A 6275-nucleotide genomic window follows, 5' to 3' on the forward strand; every position below is an offset into this window, starting at 1 on the left:
CTGATCCACGAAGTCACCTCTCCTATTTATTCCCTCTCTATCTATCGCTGCCTGCCCATATGCACTGTGCTCACACATCTTTCGAATCGGCCGGCAGCAGCAGCAGCAGCTTGTGGCTTGTGGGTTGCATAAAGTGTTGATTGTGAATTGTGATTGAGTTCTCATTGCTCCTTTAATTTTCCCTTGGGTGATGGCTAATAAGTTTCATTTCTATTGCCTGCGACATCTATTTGAGCATTTATTTTGGCTTTTGTCTTCCTCGCATGAAGCATTCTACATCGAGAAGGCGTGGTACGTGGAGGCATGGAGGCGGACACCATCAACGCGGCGCTGTGGGTGGTGGGCAAGGCGCTGGACCCTGTCAAGGACGGCCTGCTGGAGGCATGGGCGGCCACCACCGGGCTCGCTCCCAACATCCGCGAGCTCAAGCTGGAGCTGCTCTACGCGCAGGCGATGCTGGACAACGCCCGTGACAGGGAGCCCCGCAGCCCCGCGCTGGTGACGCTGCTGCATGAGCTCCGCCGCCTGGTGACAGCGCCGACGACGTGCTCGATGAGCTCGACTACTTCTGCATCCAGGACACGCTCGACGGCACCTACCATGCCAAGAACTGAAGAGCCATTTTGATACCTTAGTTTGGATATGTGTCTCTCAAACCTTCAGTGCCGCTAGGTTGGCACAGGAAGCTGTAACAAAAATACCTAAAACTGAAGAAGAAAAGGAAAATAGCAGTGACCAAGAGCTAATTGAACAAAGAATAAAAGCTAAGCATTTTCTACTTGTGTTGGATGATATGTGGACATATCATGAGGATGAGTGGAAAAAAAAAATGCTAGCGCCTTTTAGAAAAGGGAAGGAAGAGGCAATATGGTTATAGTGACAACTCGAGGTGGCAAACATGGTTAAGACAATTGATTGCCCTATAGAAATTATTTGATGCGTGTGTATTTGGTGATCATCAACAGCCATGGAAAAACCATCCTGAACTATTTGATGCTGGAAACAAAATAGTGACCAATTTGAAGTGGAACCCTCTTGCAGCAAAAACCGTTGGGAGATTACTAAGAAACCAACTTACTTCAGACCATTGGACAATAATTCTAGAAAGCAAAGAATGGGAGCTACAAACTAATGACAATGACATTATGCCAGCTCTAAAGCTTAGCTATGATTATCTTCCTTTTAATCTGAAGCAATGTTTTCTCATATTGTGCTTTTATTCCTGAAGATCATGAATTTGGCAGTAGTGAGTTAATTCACTTGTGGATAGGACTAGGTATATTACAGTCATCAGATCATAAAAAACGAATTGAAGATATTGGGCTGAGCTATTTAAATGACTTGGTTAACCATGGATTTCTTAAAAAGAATGAGAAAGATGATGGTTGTCCTTATTATATTGTCCATGACCTACTACATATGAGTTAGCAGTAAAGGTTTCATCGTATGAATGCCTGAGCATACGTAGTTCAAATGTGAGGTCCATACAAATATCCCCTAATGTACGTCACTTGTCTATCATTATAGATGACATAGAGATTGGTGATAGAATGACTTTTGAAGATTTTAAAAGGGATACTGCTGCATTAGGTAAAAGGCTGAAAGTTGAAAACATATTCTCTTATATTGTTTGGAACATACCATGGTAGCTTTACCAAGACTTTTGGTGACTTGTTAAGGGAAGCTAGAGCCCTTCGCACTATTTATTTGTCTGGAGTATCATATAATTAATGTGGACAAGGATATGTTGCACAACTTTTCAAAGCTTGTTCATCTTCGCTACCTAAGGATGAAGTCACCTTGGCGTGATTTTGATTTATGCTTACCTGCTGCTTTGGTTAGACTTTATCATTTAGAGGTCCTAGATCTACAAGGATGGATGGGTTCCTTTGATTTGAAAGGGCATATAAGCAACCTTGTAAAACTGCGTCATTTTCTTGTGCCAGTTGGTGAGCGTCACACTGGTATATTTGAGGTGGGAAAACTAGAGTTCCTTCAGGAGCTAAGGAAATTTAATGTGACAAATGAAAAGGGTTTTGAGCTGAGTCAACTCGGTAAGTTGACAGAGCTTGGAGGATCACTTGAAATTAGTGATCTTGAAAAGGTGCAAACAAAAGAGGAAGCTGTTAGAGCCAAACTGATGCACAAAAGCTGCTTACATGAACTAAAATTAGAATGGAATACTGATGATTGGCGCAAGAAGGACCTTATACATGAACAGGATGTTCTGGAAAATCTCAGACCACATAGCAACCTTCGTCACCTATGCATTAGAGGGCATGGAGGTATTAGTTGCCCAACATGGCTAGGTGCAAACCTCTGTGTTAAAAACTTGGAATCTCTTAAGCTTGATAATGTACCTTGGAAAGAGCTTCCACCGTTGGGAGAGTTGTTTCTGGTTGATGAGTCTGGTATAGAGCACATGGGTTGCATACAACGTCAAATATTTCACAACTTGAAAAGGCTAGAACTTACTAAGGTGAGAAGATTAAGAAAGTGGGTTGTGAGCTGCCAGCACAGTGTGAGCCATCCCACATCAAAGGTGGAAAGTAGTTGTGTTAGAAATGTGCCTTGCAATTTGTTCATTCATTTGGAGGTGCTCATTATCCAGTATTGTCCTGAACTATCTGTGGTCCCAGTTTTTCACCCTACTTGCTGCCTACAAGAAGCACCCACCATGGCTTGGTTTCCTAGACTCAGGGAGCTTATCATTAGAGGTTGTCCAAACCTTTTGTCCTTTCCTCCTATTGCTTGGACTCATGGCCCGTGTTGGGTTACTATGGAAGATGTGCGCTCAGGTAATTTGGTCGGTTTGGGAAGGTTACGTTACAAAAATGATGGATCCGATGTGAGCTTGTCAATTATTAAGGGTAGAGGTCCTTCAGATAGGGCATTCTGGAAGGTGCTGGATTTTAATAACCTAAAAGGACTACGAACAATGCAAGTTACTGACTGCCCGCCTCTACCTTTGGATCACCTCAGGATGTTATCGTCCCTGAAGAAACTGTCCATTTGGAGTGGCTATAATTTGTTGCCGGTAGGCGAGAGCCACGTCGGATATCAGTTCCCAGTTGAAGTTCTCTGGGTGGGCCTCCATGGTTGCAGTGGGAAGGAGCTGACAAGGCTACTATCCTGCTTTCCCAAGCTCACAAAACTAGATATGTTTATCTGTAGGAAACTGACAGGGTTGGGTGTGTTGGAGCAAAATGCTGCAGCAATATCCACATCACCATCATTGGACGACAAGATGGATCTCGCAGGGAATGAACAACTGCAAAGGGAGGTGGACTGGAACTCTCGACAACAGAGGAGGACTAGTGCAGGAGCTGGGAATCTAGGAAGCTGGAGGATGGCTCCAAGGTCTGCGCTCCCTCCGTTCATTGGTAATAGATGTTCCTGGCAAGTTCCTCTCCTATTATTCGTCTTCCTCCTCTCCTGGTGGTTTCCCTTTCCCAGCCTCCCTGCGAAATCTCAACCTTAGCGTGGAGACACCAGTGCCTCTCTCAAACCTCAACTCCCTTGAGAATTTAAGTGTCCATGGATATAGCCTAGGTCCGAGAGCTAAAAATATCAGCTTGTGGCCTCTCCTCGCCCAAGGTTGCCTTACCAAGCTATCACTCTCGGGAAGAGCCATGTTCCTTCTCAGCCCGGACCCTGATGAGGCCTCATGGTCTCATGGACAAGGGCTTCCACCAAAACCGGGGGAGTTTAAGACGAATGACGTCAAGGGAATCCTTGCTACGCCCATCTGCAGCCTCCTCTCTTCCTCCCTCACCAAACTAGTCTTTTCTTTGGATAACGAGGTAAAGAGCTTCACCAAGGAACAAGAGAGAGCCATCCAGCTCCTCACCTCCCTCCAGCACCCTAGAGATTTTTGACTGCAAAAGTATCCAGTCGCTGCCCCAAGACGGCCTTCCGAGTTCACTGCAAGAACTGCACATCCACAAATGTCTTGCCATCAGGTCGCTGCCCAAGGAGGCCCTCCCAAGCTTGCTGCAATCCAGCCATCATCCAGTCGCTGCATGAGGACATCATCCCAAGCTCACTGCGAGTATTGTATGCGCGTCACAACTACGGGTGGGGGGCAGATCGAATGCAGCTCCGGCGCAGGTTAACAGGAACCGTTCCAGTATTGAGAATCGTCTGAAGGTACCAAACACTCTCCTGCTCACACTCTGTGTGGGCTGTGGGCTGTGGGCTGTGGCTCGTGGCTGTGCCCCCCCTGGTTCCTGCACTTGTGTGCGCACCAAATTTACCCATGATTTTTGAACCTCGTAAGTAAAACGTCAGATCAATTATCTTTTTCACTTGTGGTTCGCCAAATTACTGTTGCATAGGAGTAATCGGTTCACTTTATTTTCATCAACTGTGCTGGTCTCTCTCGCCTTGGAATTACACATTCTTCCAGCGTCACAGGATGGTCTCTGTATCCATGCATGGTTCTGAGTTGTCAAGCATCTGCATGTACCTTAACGCGTATGTAAAACAGGTTCGTATCGTATATGCAGAACCGCTCCATACACAATCAGTTACATTATTTAGGAGCTCAATCCAATTGTCGACCTGAACTTCTTTATTTTTTGGGTTATTTGGTGCCTCTTCCTTTCGGTACTTATTCCCAAAACTTGTCAGTAGATCTGCTCAACTCTTTTTTTCCTTCATGTATTTATAATTGTTTTAGTCACTAGCATGATATGTTTGGGTTACTATTATAGTAGCCATATCAACAGTCAGTTCAAAGGATCAGTAGAGACCTTAGTGTTCAACTTATCACCTTCTGCTTATTATTAGTGGGAGGAAGCCACTTGTTGACTTTATATTGTTATATAGTTGTGCTTTTCATGGGTGCAGCAGCATTCATTGATGTACAGTGAACTAGTTCTCCATGTTTGTTCATCAAACTACAGGAGGTAATGCAGGTGGCAAGCGATGCCCTCCTAATTGTAAAATCAAGGGTTACTATAGGAGCTGCATGTGCAACAGGTAAGAGTCAAAGCTATTCCCCTTGATTTGAATATGTGTTTTGGATTGCGATTCCATTCTGCTCTTGCCTTGCTGTCAGTCTGTCACCAGGATAACGAGATTCTGGAGATGATGCAACAAGAGAAGCCACTAGCAACTAGCAAACAGACACATCACCAGCTAATGTGCGTCCAGAACTGTTCATGATCACACTACTGTTAGTAAGTGTAACACCCTTAGTGTTACACACTAAATCATTTACTAAAACATGTTATGGGCATCATGTTTATATGTTAATGCATGTGATAGAATGTGTAGATAAATTTCTTGTAACTTAAAATGATCAATAAAAATGCTAAACGAAAGTTGATTCAATAGCTCATGTATATCAAGTATGGTTGAAAACCAATTTTTATTAAGCAAAAATACTATAGAACATATGTGTGATACTTAAATAAAGTTTGAACTATAAACTTTGTAGATGACAGTAAAATACCTGCTGTCGAAAAAGATATTACTGACTAATATTTCTACTAGCCTAGAAATTGCAAATTGAAATCAAGTTCAGCTCAAAACTTAGAAAAATTTTCAAGTTTGTCAACAGCTAGATATTGCTATGTTTAGCAAATTATTTTGAGAGATTGGGTTAAGGGATGGTGCAGTCTTATAGCTCGACTAGCTCGATTTGGTAGTCTCATATGCCATCTTGAGCATGGTGAAGATGGTTTAGGTCCAGAAGCAACCGTTTAGTTTTTATAGGCGCTTTAAAATTCGTGCACGACACAGTTTTGGGTTGGTTGGCCGCGTGGGTGCGGTCACCATGCTCGGGCACTCGGCGTCGCCACGTTGGTGGTCCCGCGCGCACGCGCGCTGCCACGCGTGGCCGGCCACGGCTGCTTTGGCCTGGCTGTGGCCTAGCCGCCGCTGGCTCCTGGTGCGTGGAGCCGCTACTGCTGCTTGTGTAGCCAGGCGGTGCTGCCGCCGGCCCCGTCATGCTGCCGGTGTCGTCGCCTCGCCATCATATCCGTGCCTCCCTCTGCATCTCTGCGCCACTGCCGGCCCAGCGCGATGCCGCCTCTGCCACGTGCACGTGGTCGGGCTCGCCATCGCCTTGTCATTGATGGCACTGCGGCACGTGGGCCACGCCGGTCATGAACGCGCATGCCTGTCTTCTAGCGCCTGCGCATGGGCCTCCACGATCACGTCGACAACATCCCACCAAGGCAAGGACGAGCCGGGCCCACCTGCTGCGCCCCGTCTCTCTCTTTCGCTCTTTCTCCCTCTGCTGCCACTGTCGAGCCACGCCATCAAAT

General features: G+C 45.7%; 1 pseudogene; it reads left to right on the forward strand.

The window, feature by feature from the left end:
- Positions 1-84: 84 nt before the first annotated feature.
- Positions 85-3878, forward strand: LOC136499675 (disease resistance protein RGA2-like; annotated as a pseudogene).
- Positions 3879-6275: the final 2397 nt, after the last annotated feature.

Source organism: Miscanthus floridulus, chromosome 13 (assembly GCF_019320115.1).
Source record: "Miscanthus floridulus cultivar M001 chromosome 13, ASM1932011v1, whole genome shotgun sequence".
Lineage (NCBI taxonomy): Eukaryota > Viridiplantae > Streptophyta > Magnoliopsida > Poales > Poaceae > Miscanthus > Miscanthus floridulus.